Source organism: Vicugna pacos, chromosome 18, assembly GCF_048564905.1.
Source record: "Vicugna pacos chromosome 18, VicPac4, whole genome shotgun sequence".
Lineage (NCBI taxonomy): Eukaryota > Metazoa > Chordata > Mammalia > Artiodactyla > Camelidae > Vicugna > Vicugna pacos.
Genome location: NC_133004.1, coordinates 3,320,573 through 3,335,387, shown reverse-complemented (window position 1 = coordinate 3,335,387; position 14,815 = coordinate 3,320,573).

Sequence of the window (14,815 nt, the reverse complement as noted above, 5' to 3'; positions counted from 1 at the left end):
GGGAAACACTCAGGGATTACAAGCTAAGGGATTCTATTAGAACCCAGCCGCTTCTGTCACCTGAAATTGCCAGCCCACACTCAGGATAGCAGAAAACTTCTTCATGTGTGTTCTGGTGGTGGGGATACAGAGTCCACGCTTTTTTCAAGGAGCACAGGTATTCCCATGTTGTGGGCTTTTGGTTAATAACCTCCAAATCCCATGGAGAAGCACTCGCTAATACTTGGATTTAGAGCCCAACCCACCCTTTCCCCAGCACTCCGTATCAGGCAACCAAACAGGGTAGACAAGTTAAGCGATTTTATAAGAACCAAGGCCCTGCTCTCAGTTGGAGGAGGCTGCCCACTCTCAGGATAACTGTGCAAGTGTTCGTGTGTGTGCTGGAGGTGTGGAAACAGACTCCACGGATCTTTATGGGGGCACAGGTGTTCCCAGGTTAGGGATGTAGTTTAAACACCTCCACAAACCATAGAGAGGTCATCGCCAATACTTGGTTCTGGAGCCCAAACCACACTTTCCCCCGCACTCCCGCCTAGGCTTTCCATCAGGGAAGACAAGCAAAGGGATTCAATTAGAACCCAGGCGCTGCTGTCAGTTGGAGGAACTTCCCTGCACTCAGAATTCCAGAACACATTCTTAGGAGTGGGAGAGATGTGCAGCCCCACTGCACCGAGATGAATGCAGGAAAAGGTGTTCCCTTTACGGAGAAGTCCTCTAAGTACTTCCTCAATGGATCATGGGGCACTCACTGCTACGTGGCCTCCAAGCCCAACCCCCAGCTTTCCCTCATGGCCTGGCCTAAAAGAACACTCAGGGAACAGAAGCTAAGGGATACTAATAGAATCCAGGTGCTGCTGTCAGTTTGAGGAACTTCCCCACACTCAGAATACCAGAACACTTCTTCGTGTGTGTGCTGGATGTAGGGAAACAGTCAAAGCATCTTTCAGGGGGCACATTTATTCCATGGTTGTGGGTTGTAGGTTAAAAACCCACATCCCATGGATAGGCTCTCGCTTATACTTGGTTTAGAGCCCAACCCCCACTTTCCCCCACTCTCCAGCCTAGGCATGCCATCAGGGAAGACAAGCTAAGGGATTCTTTTAGAACCCAGGCGCTGCTGTCATTTGGAGGAGCCTCCCCACAATCAGGATACCTGAGCACGTCTCCGTGTGTGTGCTGGAGGTGGGGAAACAGATTCCACGCATCTTTATGGGGCACAGGTGTTCCAAGGTTGGGGAAGTAGTTTAAAACCCTCCACTACCCACAGAGATGCACTCGCTAATACTTGGCTTTAGAGCCCATCCCCCACCATCGCTTACTGCTAGGCCTAGGAAAACACTTAGGGAAGGCAAGCGAAGGGATTCTATTACAACCCAGGTGCTGCTGTCTGTTGGAGGAACCTCCCCACACTCACAACCCCAGAACACTTCTTCCTGTGTGTGCTGGACGTGGGGAAACATAGCACACGCATTTTTCAGGGGTCACAGTAATTCCCAAGTTGTGGGTTGTAGTTTAAACATCTCCACTACCCATGGAGAGGCACACGCTAATACTTAGTTTTAGATCCCAAATCCCACTTTCAACCACACACTGGCCTAGGCAAACCATCAGGGAAGACAAGCAAAGGATTCTATTCAAACCAAGACGCTGATGTCAGTTGGAGGAACTACCCCACCCTCAGGATACTGGAACCCAACCTTGTGTGGTGGGGAGATTTGAAGCCCCACTCCACGCAGATGAATGGGTGCTCAGGTGTTTCCCTTTATGGAGAATTCATCTAAATACTTCCTCAGTCCATCGGGGACACTCGCTACTATTTGGCCTCAAAGCCCAACCCCCAGGTTTCTCTCAGAGTCAGTCCTAGGGAAACACTCAGGGATTACAAGCTAAGGGATTCTATTAGAACCCAGCCGCTTCTGTCACCTGAAATTGCCAGCCCACACTCAGGATAGCAGAAAACTTCTTCATGTGTGTTCTGGTGGTGGGGATACAGAGTCCACGCTTTTTTCAAGGAGCACAGGTATTCCCATGTTGTGGGCTTTTGGTTAATAACCTCCAAATCCCATGGAGAAGCACTCGCTAATACTTGGATTTAGAGCCCAACCCACCCTTTCCCCAGCACTCCGTATCAGGCAACCAAACAGGGTAGACAAGTTAAGCGATTTTATAAGAACCAAGGCCCTGCTCTCAGTTGGAGGAGGCTGCCCACTCTCAGGATAACTGTGCAAGTGTTCGTGTGTGTGCTGGAGGTGTGGAAACAGACTCCACGGATCTTTATGGGGGCACAGGTGTTCCCAGGTTAGGGATGTAGTTTAAACACCTCCACAAACCATAGAGAGGTCATCGCAAATACTTGGTTTTGGAGCCCAAACCACACTTTCCCCCGCACTCCCGCCTAGGCTTTCCATCAGGGAAGACAAGCAAAGGGATTCAATTAGAACCCAGGCGCTGCTGTCAGTTGGAGGAACTTCCCTGCACTCAGAATTCCAGAACACATTCTTAGGAGTGGGAGAGATGTGCAGCCCCACTGCACCGAGATGAATGCAGGAAAAGTGTTCCCTTTACGGAGAAGTCCTCTAAGTACTTCCTCAATGGATCAGGGGGCACTCACTGCTACGTGGCCTCCAAGCCCAACCCCCAGCTTTCCCTCATGGCCTGGCCTAAAAGAACACTCAGGGAACAGAAGCTAAGGGATACTAATAGAATCCAGGTGCTGCTGTCAGTTTGAGGAACTTCCCCACACTCAGAATACCAGAACACTTCTTCGTGTGTGTGCTGGATGTAGGGAAACAGTCAAAGCATCTTTCAGGGGGCACATTTATTCCATGGTTGTGGGTTGTAGGTTAAAAACCCACATCCCATGGATAGGCTCTCGCTTATACTTGGTTTAGAGCCCAACCCCCACTTTCCCCCACTCTCCAGCCTAGGCATGCCATCAGGGAAGACAAGCTAAGGGATTCTTTTAGAACCCAGGCGCTGCTGTCATTTGGAGGAGCCTCCCCACAATCAGGATACCTGAGCACGTCTCCGTGTGTGTGCTGGAGGTGGGGAAACAGATTCCACGCATCTTTATGGGGCACAGGTGTTCCAAGGTTGGGGAAGTAGTTTAAAACCCTCCACTACCCACAGAGATGCACTCGCTAATACTTGGCTTTAGAGCCCATCCCCCACCATCGCTTACTGCTAGGCCTAGGAAAACACTTAGGGAAGGCAAGCGAAGGGATTCTATTACAACCCAGGTGCTGCTGTCTGTTGGAGGAACCTCCCCACACTCACAACCCCAGAACACTTCTTCCTGTGTGTGCTGGACGTGGGGAAACATAGCACACGCATTTTTCAGGGGTCACAGTTATTCCCAAGTTGTGGGTTGTAGTTTAAACATCTCCACTACCCATGGAGAGGCACACGCTAATACTTAGTTTTAGATCCCAAATCCCACTTTCAACCACACACTGGCCTAGGCAAACCATCAGGGAAGACAAGCAAAGGGATTCTATTCAAACCAAGACGCTGATGTCAGTTGGAGGAACTACCCCACCCTCAGGATACTGGAACCCAACCTTGTGTGGTGGGGAGATTTGAAGCCCCACTCCACGCAGATGAATGGGTGCTCAGGTGTTTCCCTTTATGGAGAATTCATCTAAATACTTCCTCAGTCCATCGGGGACACTCGCTACTATTTGGCCTCAAAGCCCAACCCCCAGGTTTCTCTCAGAGTCAGTCCTAGGGAAACACTCAGGGATTACAAGCTAAGGGATTCTATTAGAACCCAGCCGCTTCTGTCACCTGAAATTGCCAGCCCACACTCAGGATAGCAGAAAACTTCTTCATGTGTGTTCTGGTGGTGGGGATACAGAGTCCACGCTTTTTTCAAGGAGCACAGGTATTCCCATGTTGTGGGCTTTTGGTTAATAACCTCCAAATCCCATGGAGAAGCACTCGCTAATACTTGGATTTAGAGCCCAACCCACCCTTTCCCCAGCACTCCGTATCAGGCAACCAAACAGGGTAGACAAGTTAAGCGATTTTATAAGAACCAAGGCCCTGCTCTCAGTTGGAGGAGGCTGCCCACTCTCAGGATAACTGTGCAAGTGTTCGTGTGTGTGCTGGAGGTGTGGAAACAGACTCCACGGATCTTTATGGGGGCACAGGTGTTCCCAGGTTAGGGATGTAGTTTAAACACCTCCACAAACCATAGAGAGGTCATCGCCAATACTTGGTTCTGGAGCCCAAACCACACTTTCCCCCGCACTCCCGCCTAGGCTTTCCATCAGGGAAGACAAGCAAAGGGATTCAATTAGAACCCAGGCGCTGCTGTCAGTTGGAGGAACTTCCCTGCACTCAGAATTCCAGAACACATTCTTAGGTGTGGGAGAGATGTGCAGCCCCACTGCACCCAGATGAATGCAGGAAAAGGTGTTCCCTTTAGGGACAAGTCCTCTAAGTACTTCCTCAATGGATCAGGGGGCACTCACTGCTACGTGGCCTCCAAGCCCAACCCCCAGCTTTCCCTCATGGCCTGGCCTAAAAGAACACTCAGGGAACAGAAGCTAAGGGATACTAATAGAATCCAGGTGCTGCTGTCAGTTTGAGGAACTTCCCCACACTCAGAATACCAGAACACTTCTTCGTGTGTGTGCTGGATGTAGGGAAACAGTCAAAGCATATTTCAGGGGGCACATTTATTCCATGGTTGTGGGTTGTAGGTTAAAAACCCACATCCCATGGATAGGCTCTCGCTTATACTTGGTTTAGAGCCCAACCCCCACTTTCCCCCACTCTCCAGCCTAGGCATGCCATCAGGGAAGACAAGCTAAGGGATTCTTTTAGAACCCAGGCGCTGCTGTCATTTGGAGGAGCCTCCCCACAATCAGGATACCTGAGCACGTCTCCGTGTGTGTGCTGGAGGTGGGGAAACAGATTCCACGCATCTTTATGGGGCACAGGTGTTCCAAGGTTGGGGAAGTAGTTTAAAACCCTCCACTACCCACAGAGATGCACTCGCTAATACTTGGCTTTAGAGCCCATCCCCCACCATCGCTTACTGCTAGGCCTAGGAAAACACTTAGGGAAGTCAAGCGAAGGGATTCTATTACAACCCAGGTGCTGCTGTCGGTTGGAGGAACCTCCCCACACTCACAACCCCAGAACACTTCTTCCTGTGTGTGCTGGACGTGGGGAAACATAGCACACGCATTTTTCAGGGGTCACAGTAATTCCCAAGTTGTGGGTTGTAGTTTAAACATCTCCACTACCCATGGAGAGGCACACGCTAATACTTAGTTTTAGATCCCAAATCCCACTTTCAACCACACACTGGCCTAGGCAAACCATCAGGGAAGACAAGCAAAGGGATTCTATTCAAACCAAGACGCTGATGTCAGTTGGAGGAACTACCCCACCCTCAGGATACTGGAACCCAACCTTGTGTGGTGGGGAGATTTGAAGCCCCACTCCACGCAGATGAATGGGTGCTCAGGTGTTTCCCTTTATGGAGAATTCATCTAAATACTTCCTCAGTCCATCGGGGACACTCGCTACTATTTGGCCTCAAAGCCCAACCCCCAGGTTTCTCTCAGAGTCAGTCCTAGGGAAACACTCAGGGATTACAAGCTAAGGGATTCTATTAGAACCCAGCCGCTTCTGTCACCTGAAATTGCCAGCCCACACTCAGGATAGCAGAAAACTTCTTCATGTGTGTTCTGGTGGTGGGGATACAGAGTCCACGCTTTTTTCAAGGAGCACAGGTATTCCCATGTTGTGGGCTTTTGGTTAATAACCTCCAAATCCCATGGAGAAGCACTCGCTAATACTTGGATTTAGAGCCCAACCCACCCTTTCCCCAGCACTCCGTATCAGGCAACCAAACAGGGTAGACAAGTTAAGCGATTTTATAAGAACCAAGGCCCTGCTCTCAGTTGGAGGAGGCTGCCCACTCTCAGGATAACTGTGCAAGTGTTCGTGTGTGTGCTGGAGGTGTGGAAACAGACTCCACGGATCTTTATGGGGGCACAGGTGTTCCCAGGTTAGGGATGTAGTTTAAACACCTCCACAAACCATAGAGAGGTCATCGCCAATACTTGGTTCTGGAGCCCAAACCACACTTTCCCCCACACTCCGGCCTAGGCTTTCCATCAGGGAAGACAAGCAAAGGGATTCAATTAGAACCCAGGCGCTGCTGTCAGTTGGAGGAACTTCCCTGCACTCAGAATTCCAGAACACATTCTTAGGTGTGGGAGAGATGTGCAGCCCCACTGCACCCAGATGAATGCAGGAAAAGGTGTTCCCTTTAGGGAGTAGTCCTCTAAGTACTTCCTCAATGGATCAGGGGGCACTCACTGCTACGTGGCCTCCAAGCCCAACCCCCAGCTTTCCCTCATGGCCTGGCCTAAGAGAACACTCAGGGAACAGAAGCTAAGGGATACTAATAGAATCCAGGTGCTGCTGTCAGTTTGAGGAACTTCCCCACACTCAGAATACCAGAACACTTCTTCGTGTGTGTGCTGGATGTAGGGAAACAGTCAAAGCATATTTCAGGGGGCACATTTATTCCATGGTTGTGGGTTGTAGGTTAAAAACCCACATCCCATGGATAGGCTCTCGCTTATACTTGGTTTAGAGCCCAACCCCCACTTTCCCCCACTCTCCAGCCTAGGCATGCCATCAGGGAAGACAAGCTAAGGGATTCTTTTAGAACCCAGGCGCTGCTGTCATTTGGAGGAGCCTCCCCACAATCAGGATACCTGAGCACGTCTCCGTGTGTGTGCTGGAGGTGGGGAAACAGATTCCACGCATCTTTATGGGGCACAGGTTTTCCAAGGTTGGGGAAGTAGTTTAAAACCCTCCACTACCCACAGAGATGCACTCGCTAATACTTGGCTTTAGAGCCCATCCCCCACCATCGCTTACTGCTAGGCCTAGGAAAACACTTAGGGAAGTCAAGCGAAGGGATTCTATTACAACCCAGGTGCTGCTGTCTGTTGGAGGAACCTCCCCACACTCACAACCCCAGAACACTTCTTCCTGTGTGTGCTGGACGTGGGGAAACATAGCACACGCATTTTTCAGGGGTCACAGTAATTCCCAAGTTGTGGGTTGTAGTTTAAACATCTCCACTACCCATGGAGAGGCACACGCTAATACTTAGTTTTAGATCCCAAATCCCACTTTCAACCACACACTGGCCTAGGCAAACCATCAGGGAAGACAAGCAAAGGGATTCTATTCAAACCAAGACGCTGATGTCAGTTGGAGGAACTACCCCACCCTCAGGATACTGGAACCCAACCTTGTGTGGTGGGGAGATTTGAAGCCCCACTCCACGCAGATGAATGGGTGCTCAGGTGTTTCCCTTTATGGAGAATTCATCTAAATACTTCCTCAGTCCATCGGGGACACTCGCTACTATTTGGCCTCAAAGCCCAACCCCCAGGTTTCTCTCAGAGTCAGTCCTAGGGAAACACTCAGGGATTACAAGCTAAGGGATTCTATTAGAACCCAGCCGCTTCTGTCACCTGAAATTGCCAGCCCACACTCAGGATAGCAGAAAACTTCTTCATGTGTGTTCTGGTGGTGGGGATACAGAGTCCACGCTTTTTTCAAGGAGCACAGGTATTCCCATGTTGTGGGCTTTTGGTTAATAACCTCCAAATCCCATGGAGAAGCACTCGCTAATACTTGGATTTAGAGCCCAACCCACCCTTTCCCCAGCACTCCGTATCAGGCAACCAAACAGGGTAGACAAGTTAAGCGATTTTATAAGAACCAAGGCCCTGCTCTCAGTTGGAGGAGGCTGCCCACTCTCAGGATAACTGTGCAAGTGTTCGTGTGTGTGCTGGAGATGTGGAAACAGACTCCACGGATCTTTATGGGGGCACAGGTGTTCCCAGGTTAGGGATGTAGTTTAAACACCTCCACAAACCATAGAGAGGTCATCGCAAATACTTGGTTTTGGAGCCCAAACCACACTTTCCCCCGCACTCCCGCCTAGGCTTTCCATCAGGGAAGACAAGCAAAGGGATTCAATTAGAACCCAGGCGCTGCTGTCAGTTGGAGGAACTTCCCTGCACTCAGAATTCTAGAACACATTCTTAGGTGTGGGAGAGATGTGCAGCCCCACTGCACCCAGATGAATGCAGGAAAAGGTGTTCCCTTTAGGGAGAAGTCCTCTAAGTACTTCCTCAATGGATCAGGGGGCACTCACTGCTACGTGGCCTCCAAGCCCAACCCCCAGCTTTCCCTCATGGCCTGGCCTAAGAGAACACTCAGGGAACAGAAGCTAAGGGATACTAATTGAATCCAGGTGCTGCTGTCAGTTTGAGGAACTTCCCCACACTCAGAATACAAGAACACATCTTCCTGTGTGTGCTGGATGTAGGGAAACAGTCAAAGCATCTTTCAGGGGGCACATTTATTCCATGGTTGTGGGTTGTAGGTTAAAAACCCACATCCCATGGATAGGCTCTCGTTTATACTTGGTTTAGAGCCCAACCCCCGCTTTCCCCCACTCTAGAGCCTAGACATGCCATCAGGGAAGACAAGCTAAGGGATTCTTTTAGAACCCAGGCGCTGCTGTCATTTGGAGGAGCCTCCCCACAATCAGGATACCTGAGCACGTCTCCGTGTGTGTGCTGGAGGTGGGGAAACAGATTCCACGCATCTTTATGGGGCACAGGTTTTCCAAGGTTGGGGAAGTAGTTTAAAACCCTCCACTACCCACAGAGATGCACTCGCTAATACTTGGCTTTAGAGCCCATCCCCCACCATCGCTTAATACTAGGCCTAGGAAAACACTTAGGGAAGGCAAGCGAAGGGATTGTATTACAACCCAGGTGCTGCTGTCTGTTGGAGGAACCTCCCCACACTCACAACCCCAGAACACTTCTTCCTGTGTGTGCTGGACGTGGGGAAACATAGCACACGCATTTTTCAGGGGTCACAGTAATTCCCAAGTTGTGGGTTGTAGTTTAAACATCTCCACTACCCATGGAGAGGCACACGCTAATACTTAGTTTTAGATCCCAAATCCCACTTTCAACCACACACTGGCCTAGGCAAACCATCAGGGAAGACAAGCAAAGGGATTCTATTCAAACCAAGACGCTGATGTCAGTTGGAGGAACTACCCCACCCTCAGGATACTGGAACCCAACCTTGTGTGGTGGGGAGATTTGAAGCCCCACTCCATGCAGATGAATGGGTGCTCAGGTGTTTCCCTTTATGGAGAATTCATCTAAATACTTCCTCAGTCCATCGGGGACACTCGCTACTATTTGGCCTCAAAGCCCAACCCCCAGGTTTCTCTCAGAGTCAGTCCTAGGGAAACACTCAGGGATTACAAGCTAAGGGATTCTATTAGAACCCAGCCGCTTCTGTCACCTGAAATTGCCAGCCCACACTCAGGAGAGCAGAAAATTTCTTCATGTGTGTTCTGGTGGTGGGGATACAGAGTCCACGCTTTTTTCAAGGAGCACAGGTATTCCCATGTTGTGGGCTTTTGGTTAATAACCTCCAAATCCCATGGAGAAGCACTCGCTAATACTTGGATTTAGAGCCCAACCCACCCTTTCCCCAGCACTCCGTATCAGGCAACCAAACAGGGTAGACAAGTTAAGCGATTTTATAAGAACCAAGGCCCTGCTCTCAGTTGGAGGAGGCTGCCCACTCTCAGGATAACTGTGCAAGTGTTCGTGTGTGTGCTGGAGGTGTGGAAACAGACTCCACGGATCTTTATGGGGGCACAGGTGTTCCCAGGTTAGGGATGTAGTTTAAACACCTCCACAAACCATAGAGAGGTCATCGCAAATACTTGGTTTTGGAGCCCAAACCACACTTTCCCCCGCACTCCCGTCTAGGCTTTCCATCAGGGAAGACAAGCAAAGGAATTCAATTAGCACCCAGGTGCTGCTGTCAGTTGGAGGAACTTCCCTGCACTCAGAATTCCAGAACACATTCTTAGGTGTGGGAGAGATGTGCAGCCCCACTGCACCCAGATGAATGCAGAAAAAGGTGTTCCGTTTAGGGAGAAGTCCTCTAAGTACTTCCTCAATGGATCAGGGGGCACTCACTGCTACGTGGCCTCCAAGCCCAACCCCCAGCTTTCCCTCATGGCCTGGTCTAAGAGAACACTCAGGGAACAGAAGCTAAGGGATACGAATAGAATCCAGGTGCTGCTGTCAGTTTGAGGAACATCCCCACACTCAGAATACCAGAACACATCTTCGTGTGTGTGCTGGATGTAGGGAAACAGTCAAAGCATCTTTCAGGGGGCACATTTATTCCATGGTTGTGGGTTGTAGGTTAAAAACCCACATCCCATGGATAGGCTCTCGCTTATACTTGTTTTAGAGCCCAACCCCCACTTTCCCCCACTCTCCAGCCTAGGCATGCCATCAGGGAAGACAAGCTAAGGGATTCTTTTAGAACCCAGGCGCTGCTGTCATTTGGAGGAGCCTCCCCACAATCAGGATACCTGAGCACGTCTCCGTGTGTGTGCTGGAGGTGGGGAAACAGATTCCACGCATCTTTATGGGGCACAGGTGTTCCAAGGTTGGGGAAGTAGTTTAAAACCCTCCACTACCCACAGAGATGCACTCGCTAATACTTGGCTTTAGAGCCCATCCCCCACCATCGCTTACTGCTAGGCCTAGGAAAACACTTAGGGAAGTCAAGCGAAGGGATTCTATTACAACCCAGGTGCTGCTGTCTGTTGGAGGAACCTCCCCACACTCACAACCCCAGAACACTTCTTCCTGTGTGTGCTGGACGTGGGGAAACATAGCACACGCATTTTTCAGGGGTCACAGTAATTCCCAAGTTGTGGGTTGTAGTTTAAACATCTCCACTACCCATGGAGAGGCACACGCTAATACTTAGTTTTAGATCCCAAATCCCACTTTCAACCACACACTGGCCTAGGCAAAGCATCAGGGAAGACAAGCAAAGGGATTCTATTCAAACCAAGACGCTGATGTCAGTTGGAGGAACTACCCCACCCTCAGGATACTGGAACCCAACCTTGTGTGGTGGGGAGATTTGAAGCCCCACTCCACGCAGATGAATGGGTGCTCAGGTGTTTCCCTTTATGGAGAATTCATCTAAATACTTCCTCAGTCCATCGGGGACACTCGCTACTATTTGGCCTCAAAGCCCAACCCCCAGGTTTCTCTCAGAGTCAGTCCTAGGGAAACACTCAGGGATTACAAGCTAAGGGATTCTATTAGAACCCAGCCGCTTCTGTCACCTGAAATTGCCAGCCCACACTCAGGATAGCAGAAAACTTCTTCATGTGTGTTCTGGTGGTGGGGATGCAGAGTCCACGCTTTTTTCAAGGAGCACAGGTATTCCCATGTTGTGGGCTTTTGGTTAATAACCTCCAAATCCCATGGAGAAGCACTCGCTAATACTTGGATTTAGAGCCCAACCCACCCTTTCCCCAGCACTCCGTATCAGGCAACCAAACAGGGTAGACAAGTTAAGCGATTTTATAAGAACCAAGGCCCTGCTCTCAGTTGGAGGAGGCTGCCCACTCTCAGGATAACTGTGCAAGTGTTCGTGTGTGTGCTGGAGGTGTGGAAACAGACTCCACGGATCTTTATGGGGGCACAGGTGTTCCCAGGTTAGGGATGTAGTTTAAACACCTCCACAAACCATAGAGAGGTCATCGCAAATACTTGGTTTTGGAGCCCAAACCACACTTTCCCCCGCACTCCCGTCTAGGCTTTCCATCAGGGAAGACAAGCAAAGGAATTCAATTAGCACCCAGGTGCTGCTGTCAGTTGGAGGAACTTCCCTGCACTCAGAATTCCAGAACACATTCTTAGGTGTGGGAGAGATGTGCAGCCCCACTGCACCCAGATGAATGCAGAAAAAGGTGTTCCGTTTAGGGAGAAGTCCTCTAAGTACTTCCTCAATGGATCAGGGGGCACTCACTGCTACGTGGCCTCCAAGCCCAACCCCCAGCTTTCCCTCATGGCCTGGTCTAAGAGAACACTCAGGGAACAGAAGCTAAGGGATACGAATATAATCCAGGTGCTGCTGTCAGTTTGAGGAACATCCCCACACTCAGAATACAAGAACACATCTTCGTGTGTGTGCTGGATGTAGGGAAACAGTCAAAGCATCTTTCAGGGGGCACATTTATTCCATGGTTGTGGGTTGTAGGTTAAAAACCCACATCCCATTGATAGGCTCAGGCTTATACTTGTTTTAGAGCCCAACCCCCACTTTCCCCCACTCTCCAGCCTAGGCATGCCATCAGGGAATACAAGCTAAGGGATTCTTTTAGAACCAAGGCGCTGCTGTCATTTGGAGGAGCCTCCCCACAATCAGGATACCTGAGCACGTCTCCGTGTGTGTGCTGGAGGTGGGGAAACAGATTCCACGCATCTTTATGGGGCACAGGTGTTCCAAGGTTGGGGAAGTAGTTTAAAACCCTCCACTACCCACAGAGATGCACTCGCTAATACTTGGCTTTAGAGCCCATCCCCCACCATCGCTTACTGCTAGGCTTAGGAAAACACTTAGGGAAGTCAAGCGAAGGGATTCTATTACAACCCAGGTGCTGCTGTCTGTTGGAGGAACCTCCCCACACTCACAACCCCAGAACACTTCTTCCTGTGTGTGCTGGACGTGGGGAAACATAGCACACGCATTTTTCAGGGGTCACAGTAATTCCCAAGTTGTGGGTTGTAGTTTAAACATCTCCACTACCCATGGAGAGGCACACGCTAATACTTAGTTTTAGATCCCAAATCCCACTTTCAACCACACACTGGCCTAGGCAAAGCATCAGGGAAGACAAGCAAAGGGATTCTATTCAAACCAAGACGCTGATGTCAGTTGGAGGAACTACCCCACCCTCAAGATACTGGAACCCAACCTTGTGTGGTGGGGAGATTTGAAGCCCCACTCCACGCAGATGAATGGGTGCTCAGGTGTTTCCCTTTATGGAGAATTCATCTAAATACTTCCTCAGTCCATCGGGGACACTCGCTACTATTTGGCCTCAAAGCCCAACCCCCAGGTTTCTCTCAGAGTCAGTCCTAGGGAAACACTCAGGGATTACAAGCTAAGGGATTCTATTAGAACCCAGCCGCTTCTGTCACCTGAAATTGCCAGCCCACACTCAGGATAGCAGAAAACTTCTTCATGTGTGTTCTGGTGGTGGGGATGCAGAGTCCACGCTTTTTTCAAGGAGCACAGGTATTCCCATGTTGTGGGCTTTTGGTTAATAACCTCCAAATCCCATGGAGAAGCACTCGCTAATACTTGGATTTAGAGCCCAACCCACCCTTTCCCCAGCACTCCGTATCAGGCAACCAAACAGGGTAGACAAGTTAAGCGATTTTATAAGAACCAAGGCCCTGCTCTCAGTTGGAGGAGGCTGCCCACTCTCAGGATAACTGTGCAAGTGTTCGTGTGTGTGCTGGAGGTGTGGAAACAGACTCCACGGATCTTTATGGGGGCACAGGTGTTCCCAGGTTAGGGATGTAGTTTAAACACCTCCACAAACCATAGAGAGGTCATCGCAAATACTTGGTTTTGGAGCCCAAACCACACTTTCCCCCGCACTCCCGCCTAGGCTTTCCATCAGGGAAGACAAGCAAAGGAATTCAATTAGAACCCAGGTGCTGCTGTCAGTTGGAGGAACTTCCCTGCACTCAGAATTCCAGGACACATTCTTAGGTGTGGGAGAGATGTGCAGCCCCACTGCACCCAGATGAATGCAGAAAAAGGTGTTCCGTTTAGGGAGAAGTCCTCTAAGTACTTCCTCAATGGATCAGGGGGCACTCACTGCTACGTGGCCTCCAAGCCCAACCCCCAGCTTTCCCTCATGGCCTGGTCTAAGAGAACACTCAGGGAACAGAAGCTAAGGGATACGAATAGAATCCAGGTGCTGCTGTCAGTTTGAGGAACATCCCCACACTCAGAATACCAGAAAACATCTTCGTGTGTGTGCTGGATGTAGGGAAACAGTCAAAGCATCTTTCAGGGGGCACATTTATTCCATGGTTGTGGGTTGTAGGTTAAAAACCCACATCCCATGGATAGGCTCTCGCTTATACTTGTTTTAGAGCCCAACCCCCACTTTCCCCCACACTCCAGCCTAGGCATGCCATCAGGGAAGACAAGCTAAGGGATTCTTTTAGAACCCAGGCGCTGCTGTCATTTGGAGGAGACTCCCCACAATCAGGATACCTGAGCACATCTCCGTGTGTGTGCTGGAGGTGGGGAAACAGATTCCACGCATCTTTATGGGGCACAGGTGTTCCAAGTTTGGGGAAGTAGTTTAAAACCCTCCACTACCCACAGAGATGCACTCGCTAATACTTGGCTTTAGAGCCCATCCCCCACCATCGCTTAGTGCTAGGCCTAGGAAAACACTTAGGGAAGTCAAGCTAAGGGATTCTATTACAACCCAGGTGCTGCTGTCTGTTGGAGGAACCTCCCCACACTCACAACCCCAGAACACTTCTTCCTGTGTGTGCTGGACGTGGGGAAACATAGCACACGCATTTTTCAGGGGTCACAGTAATTCCCAAGTTGTGGGTTATAGTTTAAACATCTCCACTACCCATGGAGAGGCACACGCTAATACTTAGTTTTAGATCCCAAATCCCACTTTCAACCACACACTGGCCTAGGCAAACCATCAGGGAAGACAAGCAAAGGGATTCTATTCAAACCAAGACGCTGATGTCAGTTGGAGGAACTACCCCACCCTCAGGATACTGGAACCCAACCTTGTGTGGTGGGGAGATTTGAAGCCCCACTCCACGCAGATGAATGGGTGCTCAGGTGTTTCCCTTTATGG